Source organism: Orcinus orca, chromosome 17 (assembly GCF_937001465.1).
Source record: "Orcinus orca chromosome 17, mOrcOrc1.1, whole genome shotgun sequence".
Lineage (NCBI taxonomy): Eukaryota > Metazoa > Chordata > Mammalia > Artiodactyla > Delphinidae > Orcinus > Orcinus orca.
In genome coordinates this window covers 75413605-75434022 of record NC_064575.1, presented here as the reverse complement: position 1 = coordinate 75434022, position 20418 = coordinate 75413605, and the positions used below count along the sequence as shown (strand labels likewise).

The 20418-nt window shown below is 48.9% G+C and overlaps 2 long non-coding RNA genes across 4 annotated transcripts in view; one reads left to right on the top strand and one right to left on the bottom strand.

Moving 5' to 3' along the window:
- Positions 1–20418, bottom strand: part of LOC117199656 (uncharacterized) — a 372975-nt gene that overhangs the window by 106610 nt on the left and 245947 nt on the right. For all 3 annotated transcript variants that reach the window (XR_007472596.1, XR_007472597.1, XR_007472595.1), the window contains 4 exons: positions 6501–6699; positions 5251–5510; positions 4439–4570; positions 3783–4065 (listed from right to left, as the gene is read on the bottom strand). This is a non-coding gene — a long non-coding RNA (uncharacterized LOC117199656). The remainder of the gene's footprint in view (positions 1–3782; positions 4066–4438; positions 4571–5250; positions 5511–6500; positions 6700–20418) is intronic.
- LOC125961639 (uncharacterized) overlaps positions 1–20418 on the top strand; it is a 224384-nt gene that overhangs the window by 79332 nt on the left and 124634 nt on the right. The window lies entirely within an intron of this gene.

Sequence of the window (20418 nt, the reverse complement as noted above, 5' to 3'; positions counted from 1 at the left end):
CCCACCAGAAGTTCCACAGTGCGTCTATTCCAGGGCCCCGCTGTGGAGCAGATTCTATCTAGAACATAGCTGGGCATCAGGTCAGAAGGGAAAGAAATACATGACAAACCGCACGCTGTCTTCTGCCTACTAGCAACACATATTGCTTCCACTCACATGTCACTGGCCAGAGCAAAGCCACATGGCCAGGCTATATATTCATGGGGTATAATCCCACCTCCATCATGGTTTACAGATCCCAATTTGTGAACCATAATGCAATCTACCTTGGTCGATGGGAGCTGCTCTCTGCAGAGACTGTCCTAGGTAATGAAATGTGACTATGGAGCTGAAATACTCAAGTCTAATCAAAATGACCAGGTGAGAAAAAAAACAAGAGTCCTCAGAGGACATAGAATAAAAGCCAAAACCAAATGCAAATGGTCCCAACTAGGCAAATGTGAAAGAAGTTGTTTAGTAAAAAGACCATAGTCTGCATGGAGGCTAGAAAAGGGGGGCGGGGTAGGGCAGTGTAAACCATGAATGTCACCATCACCGCTCGGGAGAGAAGGTTCTTAATCATTTGGCAAGAGTTATCTTGGTGTGCTTGGCAGGCACGTTTTTGCCGTGGTGGTATCTGTAAGTGGGGTCATAATAATACATGCCTCTCAGAGTGTTCATGGGAATCATTAAGTGAAATAATGACTGTGATGTGCTTAACACAGCGTTTGGTTCGTGTGCTTATTAAATGCTAGCTGATGGGGATAGAGATAGAGACACAGACATAGATATATTTCCCATCATATTTGGGGTCTGGACCCTGCAAGACTGTGAGCCTCTGTCCCCAGCTGACCCTGGTGCTGCCTTCTGTCACCAGAGGTGGCCTGGCCTGGAGCCCTGACCTCTATATCGTGCTTTAACATTTGCAAAGTACATTCTCGTCCATTTTATTCCCATGTAATCCCTACAAGTCCATACAGCCTGTAAGTGGCAAAGCCAAACTCCAATGCTGATTTCATCTGAGGCCTTTGGGCTCCAAATTCTGTGCTCTTTCTCCGAGGAAATTCTGCCGCATCCTTTGATCTCTGTCTCTCTCTCTCTCCCCTCACCCTCTCTCTCTGCCATAGTTACTTCAAAGGGACAATAGTTGAAAAATAATGATACTCAGCCAACCCGTTTTTCATTCAGGGTGTGCATCTCCCTCTCAACGCTCCGGTGTGTCTGACCCAAGATGTGACTGGCTTTGGGTGGTTTGGGTCCCAGTTCTGGGCTCCGTAGGCCCTGGCACAGAAGGTTGGGCCTGCTTCTCATTGTAACAAGGTTGCACTAATTAGCTGCATTTGATTTTGCATATGGAGAGTAAATGCAAATGAATGCAAAGCAGTATGCAAATCAGCAACATCCTGGCTCCCCAAAAGAAAGAGCCTGCGATACTGATGTCATGACGATGTATATTAATAGTCCGTCCCACCAAGACATGCTGTTTTTTCAAAAGGGGCAGGCGTTCGGGTTTTTCCTTGCGGGAGGAACAGTGGTGACTTTATATTGAATTCCAAGTTTATGATCCTTGACAAGAAGTCTATTGGCCACAGTGCTATGTTCTCTATAGAAGATTCTTGTAGGCAATGGGGTTTGTTGGAAAGAGGCACAGGCTTGGGAATGGAGCCATATACCTTGTGATTCAAAGTCCTGTTCTTTGCCTGGTCTGAGACCTGAGTCTCAGTCTCCCCAGCTGTACAATGGGGTTAACCAACCTCCTACCTACAGACCTGTCGGTGAGGACACAATGAGACAAGAGGCGCCTGACACACGGTAGGTGCTCAGTAAGCGCACATTCCCTGCTTCACACTCGTTCCTTCCTCCTTCGGAAGTCTAACTTGGCAAATAGAAGTAAAGAGGCTCGTCTTCTAATCCTTGCTCGCCCTGCATTGCTTGCCCTCCCCCTTCAGGATCTTTCTAGTACAAAGCTGTATCACAGACCAATCATTTTTAACAAAGGCCCTATGACCTCTTAGAGTCCTCCAGACGTGAGTAGATGACTCTGTCCTGTGCCCCAAAGTACCATCTCCTGAAAACAATAGCAGCTTTTCTTACAAAGCTGGTGAATTCCTCCACTTTCCAGATCTAGTTCAAGCATCGCTGTCTCCTGGAAGCCTTTCATGGGGTCCCTGAGAGACGAGGGGCTCCCGTCTGTGCCCCCAGAATGCCCGGTGTCCCCTCCACGGCTATGTTCTGTTACTGCAGCTTGCTAACCTTTTACCCTAAATACACTGGTTGTTTCTCACGATGGGGACTATTTCTGAATCATTTTTGCAGCCTTAGCCCATGGAACAGGGCCTGGCAAAGAGAAGATGCACAGTATGTGTGGGAGGGAGAGGGGGAGGGAAGGCGCGGGGGAGGGAGGATAAAAGGAAAGAGGCATCATCACATACTTAGCTGGAGCCAAGCACACACACATGCAGTTACTCCTAACGAAATCCTGACTCAAATCAGACACATTCTGGAAATGCATGAACACCTGAGCTTGCGTTCCCTGCCACCAAGTCCCATCCCAGAGCAAAACGAGGCCACAGGGACACACATCTGCTCTCAGGCAAAGGCCTCACTCCCTCGCAGGCAGTGTGGGGACAGAGGGGCTTCCGTTTAGGGCACCGAGCCTCCCAAACCAACCTCATCCCCTCAGCTGAACATCTGAACGTTCTCGCTATATGTTGAGGATTCCTATTCTGTAACTGGACCCTCGAGCCGGATGCAAAATAAGTGATGGCTCTTGATCAAAGTGCTCGAGGCCCACCCATGGGGAGCATGCGCGTGCGCACACGCACACACCATTGCCACGTGCACACGTAGGGGTGCTTGTGTGTACACAGACCTACCTTCATACTATACATACGTACATCACGCAGACTCTCGTGTGTATGCACAGACTCACCTTCATACTATCCATTCACAGACACGTGACACGCGCACACAGACACAGGCACATATAGGTGTGCTTGTGTGTGCGCACAGAGCCGCCTTCACACTGTACAAACACACTCAGAGGCACATATGTAGAGCTCCTTACAGGCGAGAGACACACGCTCGGAGACTAGCTTTATCTTCCTCTTTGGTTCCAAACACGCAGGCACCGCTCTTGACGGTCACTGGCATCTCTGAAACTCCCCAGAAACTACAAAGGCAGCCCCAGAGCGCCCCGCCTGCTCTACCTGCCCAAGCCCGTGGCTTTCGGCCTCTTAGGGCTCCACCCCCAGGAGGCCTCTGGCCCCCCTTTGAAGGCTGTTAATAAATAAACTTCAGGGCCAAAAGGCAGAGGTGTCAGCTGAGTGACCTGGGTGACTAACAGGAAGGAATCTATTTGCCACCCTCGCCAGCATTTTTTCATGATGGCTCTGGGGAGACTGAGTCTCACTTTGCAAGTGAAGAAACTGAGAGATGAAGTGAGACGCCTGGGGCCACCAGCAACATCCTCCCGGGGCCTGGGGCCGCCTTACTCGCTGGCTCTGAGCTCTTTGCAAAATAAGCTCTTAGGAAGACAACAATGCAAAGATCTAGGGTGAGATTTCTCAGCGCCAGAGGCTTCTGAGAACCTCTCCACAGGAGCATCAGGGGAGGACACGCACTGCCCTGCCCTGCGGGGAGGATAAAGGCTCTCATTCCACCCTGTTGCTGGCGGGAAGCTCAGTGGAAGGAGGAAAGGGTAGAGGAAATTGGGGAGCAAATGAAGGAGAAAGAGAAGGAAAGGGAGAAACAGAGGGAAAGAGGGAAAGACGGGAGGAAGGGCAGGCAAGCGGGCAATTTACCTTAGAGGGAAGAGTGGGCTCTCCATGGAAACAAAAGTGCCTGTGTGTCTTAAGACGCCGCTAAAGAGGAAGATTGTAAATTTTCCACCCAGGAGGCAGGGATGATTGCCGGGCTTTGACAGCTGAATTCGAAAAACATTCCTACCCATCACCATAGATCCCGGATCCCACCTAGGCCAGGTGCTGTGGGGACGATTAATGGCAGGCCTCACACACCCTATTTTATCTTAAACGTTCCTCTTAGACAAATAATATTCTGGGATCATTTTCTCTCTTCCTCCAACTGAAAAGAAAAGAAGGGAAGGGGAAGCTGGGATGAAGTGAGAGAGTGGCATGGACGTATAGACACTACCAAATGTGAAATGGATGGCTAGCGGGAGGCAGCCGCATAGCGGGAGGCAGCCGCATAGCACAGGGAGATCAGCTGGGTGCTCTGTGACCACCTAGAGGGGTGGGATAGGGAGGGTGGGAGGGAGGGAGACGCAAGAGGGAGGAGATATGGGGATATATGTATATGCATAGCTGATTCACTTTGTTATAGAGCAGAAACTAACACACCATTGTAAAGCAATTATACTCCAATAAAGATGTTTAAAAAAAAAAGAAGGGAGAAACAGAGAAGAAGGAACAGACAGATATGGGCAAAAGGTGTGTACCTGCCATGACACCAGGGAGGGTCTTTCATCCAGACAAAGGTGCTGGAGGTGGACGGACTTAAATCTGAAACTCAGCAGCCCTTGCGCCGAGCAACAGGGCCAGGGGTCGCTCTCACCCTCTGACCCTTTTACCTGGGAAGAAGAGGTAATTTAGCCCACACTCTCATGGGATGGTTCTACACACCTGGTTTATATACGGCTTCTGTGAAAGGGCATGGTGGAGAGTCAGGTGCAGTAAGCCTGCCTAAAATGCCTTTCCTTCCCTTGCACGTGGAGCCTATATGGAAACATGCATATATGAAAGCACCCCCTACTTTCTTCAAGGTAGAAATCCCTCCTTCCCCAGAGATAACTTCTCTCCTGATGTGCGGTTTCTCATTCCCTCAAACGAGAACAGCAGTCCTTACAGTCTGCTGTTTGGGAGCAACCCCGTCCTGGTATATTCTCCGTTTGCCCCCAGTCCCAGCCACATCCATTCTCTGTGACCCCCAAAAATGGCATCTCCCGGTCTCCCTTGCCTTCTGGTTTCTGACCAGGCTCAGCCAGTAGGAGGGCCTGGAAGGAGACTGGTGGGAGGCAGAGAGAGAGATTGGAGTACTCACTTCTCCCCAACTCCATCTCTGCTGCGGTTCTGGGCTTCTGAGGTGGCCCCCCTGATGAGACTCCAGCCCCCCACTGCATTCCTGTAGCAAATGCTACTGCACTGCTGTGGAAACTCCCGCCTTGGTAGTTCCTAGAGGCCTCAGTACTTCTTGTTTCCTTAACTCTTCAAGGTTGATTGTATGCTCGTAACAAACCACCCTACAACTTACCGGCTTGAAACATTAACCCGTTTTTTAATTCATGATTCTGTGGGCTGGTGATTCGAGCAGGGCTCAGCTAGGAAGCTCTTCTGCTCGCAGCCATCATGGCTGGACTCACTGATACATTTGTAACCAACCGATGTTCACCTGGGAGCTGACTGGCCCCAGATGGTCTCACTCGGGTATCAGGTGGTTGCTGTTGGCTGGTGGTTCGGTCTTTCTCTCCATGAGGCCTCCAGTAGGCTAGTGTGGGCTTCTTTTCGTGATATCTGAAGCATTCCAAAAGGGTGAAAGCAGAAATTGCAAGACCTCTGGAATTCACTCCAAGTCAGTTTTGCCATAATCTATTCGTTCAAACAAGTCACAAAACCAGCCCAGATTAAAAGGGATGGAAACTAATTCCGCATCTGGATGAAAGGAGCAGCAAAGGAAGAATACATAATGGGATGGGAGATATCTGTGGCCACGAAACAATCTATCACACCTGCCACCTCTGTAAATGACTCTTTCCTTTCCTTCTCTTTAGAATTCCAAGGGCGCCTTCTGTTTCCTGCTGGGACCCGGACTGGCACAATATATAACATGATTTATGACATCATACTCTACCTCATCCTTCTTCGAAGTGCTTTTTATGCTTAACATTACGTTTTTGAGATTCATCTGTATTTGCCACACGTAGCTCTAGTTTATTTATTTTCACTCCTCCATCATGCTCTTTGTAGGAGTTTATTTTGTCCATTCTCCTGTGGATGGACATTTAGCTTAGCAGTTTTTTGCGTTATAAATCCTACATTTCTCCTTTGCACACGAGAGTTCTCTGGGGAGTGTAGTTAGGAGTAAAGTTGCTATAGTGTGAGACTGCCACATTGCTCTCCAAAGTCAATACGGTCTTTAATAGAACAAATAGAATCTGAGAGCTGAACGAAGTTGAAAAACTGGGTTCATTTTACATTATGCAATTAGCTGTGTTTTGCAGAACCGTAGCAATGGCTGGTTGGAATGAACCTCCCACCCAATGTAAGAATCCTTTCAACAGTGTTCCCAGGAGATGGTCAAACAATCCTTGCTTGAACTCTTAAGAATACACAGGGGAAGCTTGTTACTTTAACTGTGATTCCCTCTGCAGAGCAAGAATAATTTTGGAAAAAGAATAATCCTTTCCTCTTGCAGTACAGCCAAAGCCCAGGGTGTATGGCCTAAAGGAGAAGCAGCAAGAGATGATGAAGTTAGCAGATTTGGTTTTCAAAAAGTCAGCCTACCTGCAGTGTCCAAAATGGAGGCAGAGGGACCAAAGAGAGAACAGTTACGGTGACCCTGTGGGGAGATGATGCTCACATGAAGAGATATTGAGGATGGAGAAAGGAACTGGCTTTTGGTGGTTGAGGCTGGGATCTGACATAAAACTTCCATTTGGTACTCAAGTGCCCTGCTCACCTCCTTGCACTTTTGTTTCTTTATCTGTAAAAAAAAAAGGGTAATGATAGTACCTATTTCATAGGGTTGGTATGATGACAAAATGGGATCTTACATTTAACCAGCTTAGTGTCTGCCTCATATTGTGTGCTCAATAAATGTTGGCTGTTCTTCTCATTGAAGAACTATTGTCAAGACTACAGAAGTTAGGGTAGGTTAAATTGCTATCACTGAGAGACCCAGAAGTGCATAGGGTTGAAACGCTGCAGTTTATTTCTTATTCCCATGACGGTCCAAGGAGAGCGTCTTGGATGGCTAGATAGCTCTCCCCACGTGGCGATTTAGGGCCCCAGGTGGCTCCGTTGTCACCTGGGACCTTGTTGTTCTCTTCCAACAACCTGAGGAAGCGGAAGGAGGTCCGTCCACTTATTAAAAGCTCTGCACCTGGGTGTGGGCACCGCACTCCTGTTCACACACCATTGGCGAGAAGCAGTCACGTGGCCACACCCAGCCTCACAGGAAGCTGGGAAATGCAGTCACTGGCTAAGAAGCCCCTTCTCTCTCCACGTCAAGCTGTTGGTATTGCAGGCTGTAAGAGTCTTTCTTGTGGGGCGGTCTTGTGCATGGCAGGATGCTGGGTAGCCTCTTCAACGTCTATCTCCTAGATGCTAGTAACACAGACACACCTAGCTCATGGCAAACGAAACTATCTCCAGACATTGTCAAATATCTTCTGGGGTGCAAACTCACCCCCTAGTTGAGAACCACTGCTCTACAAAAGAAGAGGAAAATTCTGGGGGGGGGGGGCAGCTGGCCACCCCTGGAGGAGAGAGAAAATTCAAACTAATAGCCTAGCTCAATTCCTTGTTCCCTCTAGAAGGTGAGCTCCCCAAGGCAGGGGTCTTCTGTATTTTGTTTACTGCAGAACTCCCATCTCCTGCACCCAGAGTAGCACCTGACCCCTAAAAGGCAATCAATACATAGTTGTCAACTAACTGGATGTGCTCTGTAGACTGGACCAGCATTCACCATTCAAACATACTTTGGGTGCTTTCCATGAAGCAAGCCCTGTGCTTGTAAAGGATGCCCTCTCTCCTTGTATCAGGAAATATCATTAATAATAATATTAATCATCATTTTAAAAGCCCAGACCCACTGGAAACAGTATGTCACATGGGATCTGCCCACCCCGACCCCACCTCTGGAGATGCTGAGCCCCTGGTACCTAAAGGAAAGAGATTCCAGCTCAGGCTGCTGTTTCACGGCTGCTGATTTCATCTTCCTGAAGGACCTCCCAGTGCCCGAGCTTTGCAGATCCCCCTGCTATGCCTGATGCCAAGTTATTGCATCCTCTGGCATTGGGGCCAGATTTGGAGATGATCAACATTCATGTATTCATTCAACAGATATTTATTAAGCTCCTACTACGTGCCACCCATGATATTAGGACCTGGATTCAGAGCAGTTAAATCCAGTGGGGAAAAGAACTTTTTTTTTTTTTTCCTGCTCTCAAGTTAGTCACAGAGATACAGAAAAAGTAAATAGACTTCGAAACAGGAGTGGTAAATCCAGTGGGACTGGCCAGGAAGGGCTGACTGAGATGAGTTTCCAGTGTGAGTAGTTGGGAGCTCAGCAAAAACTTTGTTAAATGAACGAATGAATAGGTGAGAGACAGGGACATCCAAGCTGAAAAACACCAAGTGCAAAAGCAGAGAGATGTGCAAAATCACCAAAACCGTCAGCAAGGAAATAAGTTGCTGTGGCTGGTGTGTGCCAAGGTTGAGAGGGTAATACCAAGAGTAATGATGATAACAGAGAGATAGTTGGCACGTCTCGACAGTTTCCCATGCGCTTGGCACTGTTCAAAGGGCTTTAGGCATATTATTTCATGGAATACGTACAACATTATTAGCCCAACTGTACCGATGGGAAAACTGAAGTCCAGCGAAGCTAAGAATTTGCCCAAACTTGCACAAGTGGCAGAGCTGGGATTCCGACCCATGCCAGAGACTTCACTCTTCACCTCTGGATCTTGGGGAGGGTTTTGCATTTCACAGGAAGTCTTTTGACCTCAGTCTTGCAGGTAATGAAGAAGCCAGGAAAGGAGGCCACGCGGTCTTTGCTCTTAAACACCTCACATTCCGCGAGGAGAAACAGGCACGGGCAAAAGCCTTTAGAGTCTGCACAGGCCATGACAAGTGCTGGACCACAGGCATAGACAAAGAGGCCTGTCTCCCCCACCTCTGCTCCAAAATGAGGGCAAGTTGAATGTTCATTTGACTAACCGATGAAGGCTTCATGGAGCCGGTGTCACTTGAGTTGAGTCTGGAGGGAAGAGAGCGCATTCAGGCAGATGTCACCGTGTGTCCAAAGGCATGAAAACTGGAACCTGCAGGTGTTGGAGGCGTCTGGAACAGTCTGGAGCAGCAGGGTGGGGAGAGGCAGGAACGGCATATTTTCCACTTGGAGCTTGTCTGTGGCCCTGAGTTCAGGCTTTAGGCCTTGAAGAAGCAGTAGCCACAGGGCTCCTCCACTGCTGGAGAGGGTGACCCTGCGTTGCTTAAGATGGTAGAAATGAAACTCATGCAAGAAACCCCTACAGAAATGCTACAGGCTTTCAAAGTGCTCAGCAGCCGTTCAGCTGAGCACCTGGGCCCCGTAGAAGGCAAGGCTGCCGGCAACCGAATGCACTGATGGACCCAAGAAACGTTTCTTTCCTCTTCTCTTTTTTCAATTTGTACAGGAAAAAAAAGTCCCTTGAATCTGGCTAATATGAGAAAGTCCACTGAGAGCACTTGAAAAAGCAAAAGATGAAGGGGGAAAGAGCCTGAGATCAAGTCCTAGCCTGGCTCTGACCAGCTGCATGTTCATCGCACCATCACCTCCTCCTGAGGAAGACTACATTTCCCAGCTTCCCTTGCAGTTGTTTGGGGCCACGTGACTGAGTGTTGGCCAATGGGGTGTGAGCAGAAGGCAGGAAAGTCACTTCCGGACCTCACCTTTTAAAACATCCTACAAGACCCTCTTGCCTTCTTTCTTCTTCCATGGCAACTCTGGGGACCACAGGCTCCAAACAGTGCATGGATGGAGGAGAGCCAACTAACGCCAACAGGACTGCAACTTGAGCAAGAAATACATTGTATTTGTTAATTCACTAACATTCCAGGGTTCCCCTGTCCCTGCAACACTGATTCTCCAGTGCTTCTAAAAGTGTGGTCCACAGGCCTCCAGCATCAGCTTCACCTGAGAACTTCTCTGAAATGCAAACTCTCCAGCTCCATGCTAGACCTACTAAATCAAAAGTTCTGTGCATGGAGCCCAGAAACTCTCTTTGGGGATTTTGATGCAGCCAAAGTCAAGAGCCACTGGTTTACTCTATATGCTACCGTGTGGCCTTCATCTTTTGAGCCTCAGTTACCCCCTCTGTCAAATGGGGGTGAGAACGCCTCCCCTTGCTGAATTCAGGTGAGCATTAAACGTTACTACGTGGTGTGATATGTATAAAGAATCCAGCTCAGGAGCCCACACACGTTCCACCTACAGTCCGGAACCAGATGACTTGGGAGAGCCACACAAATAGTAGGTGGGAGTCCGCCTTCTGCCACTGTGAGAGGCATCCTCTACGATGGCCCCCAGTGATCGCACCTCCCAGGATCCAAGCCCTCGAATAATCCCCTCCAGTGTCTGGGCTGGACCTAGTAAGTCGGGTCCGATGAACCTTCCTTCAAGGCCCACGGGGAGAATTCTTTGCCTCTTGCCGTGTCTGGAGGCTCCAGGCATCCCTTGGCTTGTGGCTGCACAACTCCAGTCTCTGCTCCATCCTCACATGGCCTTCTCCTCTTCTGTCTTCCCTTCTGTCTCTTGTAAGGACACTTGTCATTGGATTTAGGGCCACCCAGATAACCCAGGACGATCTCAAGATCCTTAACTTAATTACCTCTGCAAAACCTATTTTGCCAGATGAGCTCACATTCGTAGATTCTGGGATGTGGACGTACCTTCTGGTGGGGCCACTGTTCAACTAACCACACGGCCCAAAGACAGGGATGGGTCTTATTCAACATTATATTCCCCTGGTCAAGTCACCCTGTGTAGTGCTTGACCCAAATAGGAATTTGACACAAGTTTGTGAACAGAAAGGCAGCAGAGCATTTAAGTGACTGGGCTTTAGAATTAGCTAAACCTCTATTCAAACCGCAACCGCTTACAAACGATGTGACGTTAGGCAAATTACTTAACCTCCCTGAACCTCAGTTTCCTCCTGTGGGCATTTTAATAATACGTATCTCATGGGGTTATTATGAGCATTAAGCTAGTAAGTGCAAAACAGCTACACCATATCTGGCACCTAATGGGGATGCAAAATGCGAACACAGTGCCTGGCACACAGGGGTCCTCAATAAAGGCTCGCTATTCTGACTAGCATGTTGATGATTGACACGGCTGTGGTTCCCACTCTCACACACCTCCCAGCCTTTTGCTCTGACTACCACAGGGGCCCCTTCCCGTGCTCAGAGTCCCTGGGGTGATCCAGCAGCCCTCCTTGGAAACAGCTGTGGATAAATAACCCAGCCCTGCCCTCCCACCCGCAGGCCCCCTTCCCTTCCCACCGCCTGGCTCGCCTCCTCCAGTGATGTCTCCCAGAGCAGGGCTGGCAGTGAGCTCGCCTAGGCCCCTCATTGTTATTCCTGGCACGAGGTAATCCTGCCAGCATCCTCAGAGACCCGTAAAAATACCCGCAGTTTGTCTTTCATCAGAGCAGCTCAAAGCCCCATGGCATCCGCTCGAGAAGACAGTGCTCCCAGCTGAGTTCTGGGAGCCGGCTACTTCCCAGGATGGTCTGGTATTTGCAAGGCAGAGGGAGCGAGTGTGAACTGAAATAACCCAGCCCAGGCACTGGCATACCCAGGCTGCCAGGGAGATACAAGGCTTAGTGTATGGAGAGCTCCTCCCTGGAATTTTCTGGATGTCAATGCTCCGAGTCACACACGAGTGGGTCTGCATTCCCACTCGGCTACTGAGTAGCTGTGTGACTTTGGGCATTTCACTTAGCCTCTCTGTGCTTCAGTTTTTGGCTCTGTAAAACAAAGTGGAGATGATATCCACTTCCTAGGTTTCCTGGGAGGGTTAAAAGGGATGGTATAGGCACAGATAGAAGAAAATATTTGCAGCACATATATCTGACAAAGGGCTTGTATCTAGAATGTGTTAAGAACTCTTGCAACGCGCTAAGACAAACAAGACCCTTCCCCAGATGCGGGAAAGACATAAACAGACGCTTCGCAAAAGAAGATGTATACAATAACTACATGAAAAGGTGTGCGATGTCATTAGTCATCAGGGAAATGCAAATCGCAATGATGAGATACCACTTCACACCCACTAGAATGGCCAAAATGAAAAAGACTGTCAATATCAAGTGTTGGTGAGGATGCGGGAGCAATTGGAACTCTCACACACTCATGGTGGGAGTAAAAAGCTGATATGACCACTTGGAAAAAAGGTTTGGAAGCTGCTTATAAAGTTAAAAATACACTTAGCATATGACCCAATGATTCCACTCCTAGGTATTTCCCCAAGACACATGTCTATAAAAAGGCTTGTATGTGAAAGCACATAGCAGGCTTATTCATAATCACCAAAAATTTGAAAAAATGTCTGTCAATAGATCAAAGGATAAACGGAGTGTGGGCTCTTCAGGCAACGGAATATTAGATAGTGATAAAAAGGAACAGCTGCTGGTATTCCTGGAGGAAGGCCATAAACGCTCCATGGAGTAAAAGAAGACAGACATGAAAAAGCAAAACTTTCATTCGTAAGTTCTAGAAGAGAGAAACGAAGCTGCGGTGACAGAAATCAGAGCAGTGGCCCCCTTCGTGTACAGGTGGGGAAGGAGGCTGAGTGGAAGAAGGCCCAGGAAACGTTCTGCAGTGATGGAAACATCCTATGTTCCTGTATCGGGGTGATGGGTACATGGGTGTATACATTTATCAAAACTCACCAAAATCTATACTTAAAGATCTTTGCATTTTGCTGTATGTAAATTAAATCTCAACACAATTGGAAAGGGACCATGTGTGTAGAAAAGCTCAGCAAGGGGGCCAAGTGGAGAGACAGGACTCAGTAAAGGTCAACTACTATCAGAAAACGGTAAAAACAAGTAAAAAGCATGTGAGTTATTCAACTGTATGTTGGGAGTTCAACGTGCTAATCTGGATTCTGACCTGAGAACCCCATCTGAGATGTGGCAAACCTCACAAAAAGGCACCATGGGCTAAGCCTTTTGTGCCCAGCTCCCCACTCTTCCTTTCTTCCTCCTGTGAACAGAGAAACAGAAAAGGAGTGTTTTGCTGGCTGAAGATGCTCTTCTTAGAAGCAGCGGGGTGGACGGAAAGGGTACCTTTGGGGGAGTGGTGAGAACAGGCTTACTAACTATAAAGATACACAGATGCCTCAGTGGGTCCACAGCCCACACGGTTACATCCAGGGTTTCAGAGATGCCCAAGGCAGCTGTGGAAATGAGTTTGGCCCAGCTGCTTAGGCAGCGGGCTCTTGAAGACAGGACAGTAGCCAAGGTAAGAAAACTGGCTGAGGCCCAGCTGTCCCCCCAACTCCCATCCAATCCCAGGCCAACTTTCCCCATTACTGGCCTCCGCTAGCAGGATCTCCCTGCATCCCTCACTCCTCCTGGACTGTTCCATCCTCACGATATGGTGGATGTGGGCCTGTACCCGAGCAAGGAGACGTCGCTCCCAGCAGAGCACATTGGCTGTTGTACTCTAATCTGAGGCCTCTAACTGGACGCCCTTCGCAGTGGCCCTGGAATCGCCTGGAGTTGCTGCTGACTCTGCCCCCAGGGGTCCTCATCTGTTCGACATGAGAACGACCAGACCAGGAGCTCTCCCGCCCCATAGCTCTGAGATTCCTCCCTCTTCTAGCGCTGTGGCCTAAGTTGCCTCCCAGGAGTCCCGAGGGTGGCATTGAGTTGCCGAGACCGTCGGCAGGGCCTCCATGCCCAGGCTGTGTGGTCCACCTTCCAGACCTCCGAGGCCTGGCTGCAGCCTTGCAAGCCACAGAGATGCCCATATTTGCTTAAAGTAGTTGCCCACAGCATCTTTTTTTTTTTTTTTTTTTTTTTGCGGTACGCGGGCCTCTCACCGCCGCGGCCTCTCCCGCTGCGGAGCACAGGACCCGGACGCGCAGGCCCAGCAGCCACGGCCCACAGGCCCAGCCGCTCCGCGGCACGCGGGATAACCCCGGACCGGGGCACGAACCCGCGCCTCCTGCATCGGCAGGCGGACCCCCAACCACTGCGCCATCAGGGAAGCCCGCCCACAGCATCTTTTAAAGAGAACACTCTGCATTGGGAATTACAGCAACAGAAGGAGGGAAAAATAAGATGTTCCTATCATCCTCTAGCAAACAGGGCTGCTGGCTGGAAAACAGCCCATATTTTGGGTGCAAATCACACTGAGGACTTAGGAGGCTTGGGGGAAGCCATCTTCGTGGGAAGCGGCAAAAGTGCCCCCCTTTGGGGCCTGAAAGAAAAGACTTTGTCTCTATCTGTGGATCAAAAGTCAGAACAAACCGCCCTGAATTACTAAACCCGGAATACGCATTTGTTGTTACCGTTGTCGCTGTTTTGAAGGGGAAAGGAGCTGCCATTTCATTTCCACCCATGACTTGCTATGTACCCAGGGCCGGCTGCATAACTAGCAAGGTCCACCAGGTGCAAAATGAAAACGCAAGGCCTCTTATTCAAAAACGAAAAAGAAAAGCTTTTTACTTTATTCTGCGATCTCTGTCTTTATCGGCTGTGGGGCTTTTATTTGCTAGTTCGTGTCCTGTGCCCTCAGGCCGGGGGTACTTGCAGGGGAGCGCAGCCCCTCGTAGATGTCCACAGCTCTGCCCGACCACCGGGCCCCTCCCCGTGCCCAGGTCCCCACCAGAAGCAGAGGGCAGCTGCCGGGTTTGGCCAGGGCAAGGGATGGGGCGGCCAGGAGCCCATCTTCGGGGGTGAGAAGGTGACTGGGGCAGGACTTCACTTACAAAGCACACATTCGAAGATAAAATTTATTGAGAATTTCAAGATGGCTCTGGCAGACCTTTAACCTCCAAACGTCGACCTCTCTCATCTCTGTGTCAGTATAGCTTAAGATTAAGACCCTGCCAGCCAGCATGGGTTCAGGGCTTAGCCAAGTTACTGATCTTCCCTATTTATAAAATGAGGATAATACCAGGACCCCGTACATTAGGCTGATTTGAGAATTAGATGACCTAACAAGAATTGTTAACTCTTGAGACGTCCCTGGTGGCGCAAAGTTTAAGAATCCACCTGCCGATGCAGGGGACATGGGTTCGAGCCCTGGTCCGGGAAGATCCCACATGCCGCGGAGCAACTAAGCCCGTGCGCCGCAACTACTGAGCCTGTGCTCTGGAGCCCGCGAGCGACAGCTACTGAGCCCACATGCCACAACTGCTGAAGCCCATGCACCTAGAGCCCACGCTCAGCAACAAGAGAAGCCACTGCAATGAGAAGCCCGCGCACTGCAACGAAGAGTAGCCCCTGCTTGCCGCAATTAGAGAAAGCCTGCGCGCAGCAACAAACACCCAATACAGCCAAAAATAAATTAAAAAATTAAAAAAAAAAAAGGAATTGGTAATTCTTAGAACAGCACTTGCCGTGCGCTCCACACTTTTATGTGCTGTACAAGTAGGAACTCATTTCACCCTCATAACAAGCTGATGGGTAGGTTGGTACTGTTCCCACTTTACAAAAGAAGCAGCTGAGGCACAGAGAAGTAAAGTGACTTGCCCAACTCCACACAGCGGGTAAGTGGGTAAGAGGCGCGGCCAAGATTTGAACACATCCAGAATATGTGCTTCTAGGTCAAGACTCGGCATAGTTCAAGGTCCCTGGAAAGTGAACAAAGGTTATTGTTCCATTGCACGTACGCCTCACAGTGAGTCAATGAGGTAGGGCTTTATACTCATTTGAGATCATTTCAGAGAGGACATGGGAGCTCAGAGACGTTAAGACAGTTACCCCAGGGCCCTCAGCAGTACTGACTCCAGGAGAGGAGAGGAGGTGAGCTAAGGAGATGAGGAGAGATGGTGAGAGTTGGGCCTCTGGCAGAAGGGACTTGCACGATGCATTGGAAGTTTTGGTGCGGGCCATGTGCTCTAGATATAATTGGAAGGCTTGAGTTTGAGGGGTATGAAAGAATTGGGTGTTGTAGCCTCACGATGCTAAAACCCTAGATCATCAGCGCAGGACAGCAGCACAAAGATTATTGAATCTGAGTCCTGATTTTATGATCGGGGACACTGAGGCTGGAGCAGAGATGTGGCTAGCCTGATGTCCCAGAGTCAGAAAGCACAGTCCCAGGAGCAGATAACCCCTGGCCGGAGTGCTTGCCGGGGCTGTAGGATGTCCTGAGCACATACCAAGGGTCCTGGGTCCATAAATCCAACAGTCAAAACCCCTGCCAACAGGCTACTCCTTGATAACCACTGACACAGCAGTCCCAGGCACAGTGAAATTCTTATAAAATAAAGTCCCTTGTTACTAATAAGGCAATTTCTAGTTAGGATGGCTTTTTACAGTTTCAAAACTTAGCTTAAAAAACCCCACTACTTTTTAAGTCAGACAGACCTAGATTTGAAAAGGGCTCCACCACTTAGTGGCTGTGTGACCTTAGGCAAATTACTTAACCTCTCTGAGTTTCAGTGCTCTCATCAGTAAAATGTCTCTGAACTGAGATCACTTCATAGTGAATGAAGATCTCTGGAACAGATTAAATGAAAAAGGAGCTACAGAGGGTAAAACTGCCTAGTTTGAAAGCTGGCACATAGTAGGTGCTCAATAAAGGCCATTCTGTCTCTGTCAGAATCCAAACCTACATAGCACGTGACAGACGAGTCTCAGGGGACATGTCAATTCTAAAAGGACTTAAAAGTCTATCAGCACCATTTTTTCAGCAGCATTTGCTCACTTCACGTCTCTGTGTCACATTTTGGGAATTCTTGCAATATTTCAAACTTCATCGTCATTATTACATTTGTTATGGTGATCTGTGATCAGTGATCTTCGATATCACTATTATAGCTGTTTGGGCATTTCATTTTTTGGCAGTGATGTATTTTTTGAACTAACTTGCATTTTGGAGGAACATAACGCTACTGCACACTTGGTAAACTACAGTATGGTGTAAACATGACTTTCATATGCACTGGGGAAAAAAATAAATGCATAAATAAAAGGACTTAAAAGCACCCAACAGACATCTCCATCTAAAAAGCCAGGGAGGGAAAACACAGCAGAATTTGGAGAGGTCCACCATTCGTCCTGACCCAGGAGCCAAGACTGGGAGGTCCTGGTGACAGGAGGTGGGGAGGGGAAGTTGAGGAGGAAAGGGAGTGTGAGAGAACTGACATTTTTGGAGTTTCTTTTCTATTTAAGGTTCTGCTAACCCGTTGGTAAAACTCATTTCTGGTTCATGTTCTTAGCAGGAAAACACATTCAGGCTAAACAGTAAGAATGGACCCTGGCTTGGAAAGTTCTCAAAGGTTCTCACATCTCTCTGGCGTCTACTGCAACTGAGGAGTGACATTGGTTAAGCAACTCAATTTGAATAATTGTACACTGAGGATTTCCAGGGGAAACACCCAGGGCAACTTTCTGACTGGGGATCTTATGACACAGATGGATTTAAATGAAGAAAATCTGTAAGTGTGGAAGATTCTCCCTGGACACAGAGACTGAGGACATGCAGCGAACAACACGGACACCCCAGAGCATAGACATTCTATTGGGGAGGTTTCTAAAAGAGAATAGCACAGGGTCATAAGCACCGGGTAGAGAAAAAGTAAAAGGTGTTACAAGTCTCTAACCAGCGTTGTGGTTGGGAGTCCAGGCAAGCCCTTCAAAAAGGTAGCATTTAGGTTGAGAAGCAAAGGATGAAAGGGCTGGGTATGGGCTTCCCAGGGCTGCCATCACAAAGTACCACTAACCGAGTGGCTTAAAACAGTAGACATGTAGTCTCTCACAGTTCTAGAGGCGAGAAGTCTGAAATCAAGGGCACAGAAGGGCCATGTTCCCCCTGAAACTTGTAGGGTAAGATCCTTCCTCGCCTCTTCTAGCCTCTGGGGGTCCTGCCAGCAATCCTTGACATTCCATGGATTGTAGAAGCATCGCTCCAATCTCTGCCTCCATCTTCACCTGGCCTCCTCCCCTATGTGTCTGTGCCTTTCTTATCAGGACACTGGTCGTTGGGTGGAGGCCACCCAACCAGGATGACCTCACCTGAACTGGATCACACCAGCAAAGACCCAGTTTCCCAAGAAGGTCACATTCACAGGCTACGACTGGAAACTGTCTTGTGGGGGTGACCCAGCTCTATGGAATGCAGGGAGCAACACAGGTGTGTGAGCAGCCAGGAAAGCCCTGAGCTGGAGATGGTGCCTTTGGGGACACGGAGAGGCCAGCGTGCCTAGAGCACGGTGAGGGGAGGGAAAGCGGTCCCGGCGAACTGGAAAGTGGGAATGGAGCACATCATACGGTCCTAGGAGACGGGGAGGAGCTTTTCAGTCTCTGAGAAAGGCCCACCTTTTCCAGCTCATGCTGGAGGGGGCCTGAAAGAGGCTGACACACCGCAGGCAGGGAGTCACGGCCACTGGTGTTTTCATAGTCTGATGCACCACACCTGTGACTGGCCTGCCACTCTGGAGAACCAGATGTGAGGCAGAAACCTTCTGGCAATGATGTGCTCTCTGCTCTGGAAAACCAGAGGCTAAAATTGTCCCGTTTACTGCACAGTTGCTGCCTGAGTGCATCCTGACAGGCAGCCGGGGAAACCAGAAAATGAGAAAGTGTCCTCCTTTGCAAAAATTACGGCACCTTGGCTATATATAAAAAAATATATTTTGGCCTTTGAGAGAGATATATGCCATATATATATATATATATATATATATATATATATATATACACACACACACACACATATATATATATAATGTCTATCTTGATATATATGCTATATTTATGGCATTTATTGAAAATTTCAAGTATATATTAATATATAAATCACATATATCTTATCACTTTATATATATATATATATATATATATATATATATATCATATAGACCAAAAGGTTTATGCTTGAAATAAAGGTTTGTTTTCTGTGCGGGCTGTCTTTGGTATTTACTCCACAAGTATTTACTGAGTGCCTAGCATGTCACAGATGCTGTTCCAGGCAGCTGACTTTCTAGTGGGATCGGGGAAACCAATGGATCAACTCAAACAATCGTAAGGCATATTAAAGGCTGCCGAGAGCAACAGAGGAACATCCAGCTAGGGAAGAGAAGAACGAGCACTGCAGAGCGTGGGGACTTTGGGTGTTAAATACAGCGGCCGGGGCAGGCCTCACTGCTGGAGACGGCTGGGCACACCTGCGGAAGACCCGGAGAGAACAGTGCGGGTGGGGAGAGAGACAGCAGCTGCGGAATCCCGAGGCGGGGCTGCTGGGGTGTCTGTGAGACGATGGGACAGGATGGCATGGTGAGATGAGCTAGATGGCAGGAAATGGAATATGACTGGGGCAGCAGAGCTGGGTCGCACGGACCTCGTAGACCATTGTAAGGAACACGGCTGCTACTCTGAATAGGATGGGGACTGGTGGCGGAGGGCGGTCGAAGCAGAACACGGCTGCTACTCTGAATAGGATGGGGACTGGTGGCGGAGGGCGGTCGAAACGCGCTGGCTTCTGTTTCAAAGGGTCACCCTGGGCTGTTTCGAGCATGGATTGTAGAAGGGCAAGGGCAGAGGCAGGGAGGACATCAAGAGCTGTCGCAATCATGCGGGCATGAAATATGATGGCTGGCGCCAAGGTGGGGCGGTGGGGGGTGAGAGGAGGTGGTAGTCTGGGTATATTTTACTGACGGCCTGGATATGACGGGTGAGCAAGGGAAGTCTAAGGTTGACCGACGCCAAGGTTGTAGGCTGAGCAGCTGAAAAGCTGGCATTGCCATTCATGAAGATGGAGAAGATCACAAATGGGGAGACGGGGAGGATGAGAATTTTGCCATGATGGCTAGACACCCAAGTGGAGATGGGCAGGGAAGCAGCTGAACGCCCCAGTCCGGAGGCCGGTGGAGAGGGAACACTTGGAAGGTGTCAGTGTAAGGAGGACACAACAACCCTAAGACCAAAAGAGCTCTCCAAGGGAAAGGGTGAGAAACAGGCAAAGGGGCCCAAAAGGAGTAGCCGGGGGCGAGAGGAGGCCATCCAGGAGAGTGGAGACCTCGGAGCCAAATGCGGGAAATGTTACAAGGGAGGACATATCAACTGTGTCAAGGACAGGTGAAGGTCAAGTCAAAAACAGACTCGGAACAAACCCTGGAGAATTTTGGAACTGAGGACGAGGGGCCTCCTGACACGCATGGATTTTCTGTTCTTCTTACCTCTTGCTCCAGACACAATAATTACTAGGTTATCTTAAGTCTGAATCTAACCTTAGTTTCTGTCTGTCCTTCCCACTAGGAGTCCACTCACTCCTAGTGTTATAACGCTCCCGGTGTTATAGGCTGAATTGTGTTCCCTCAAATTCCTACACTGAAGTCCTCGCTTCCAGTACCTCTGAATGTGACTGTATTTGGAAATAAGGTCTTTAAAGAGGTAAGTTAAAATGAAGCCAGTTAGGGTAGGGCCCTAATCCATAAGAGAGACATTGGAGATTCTCACAGAGAAAAGGCCACGTG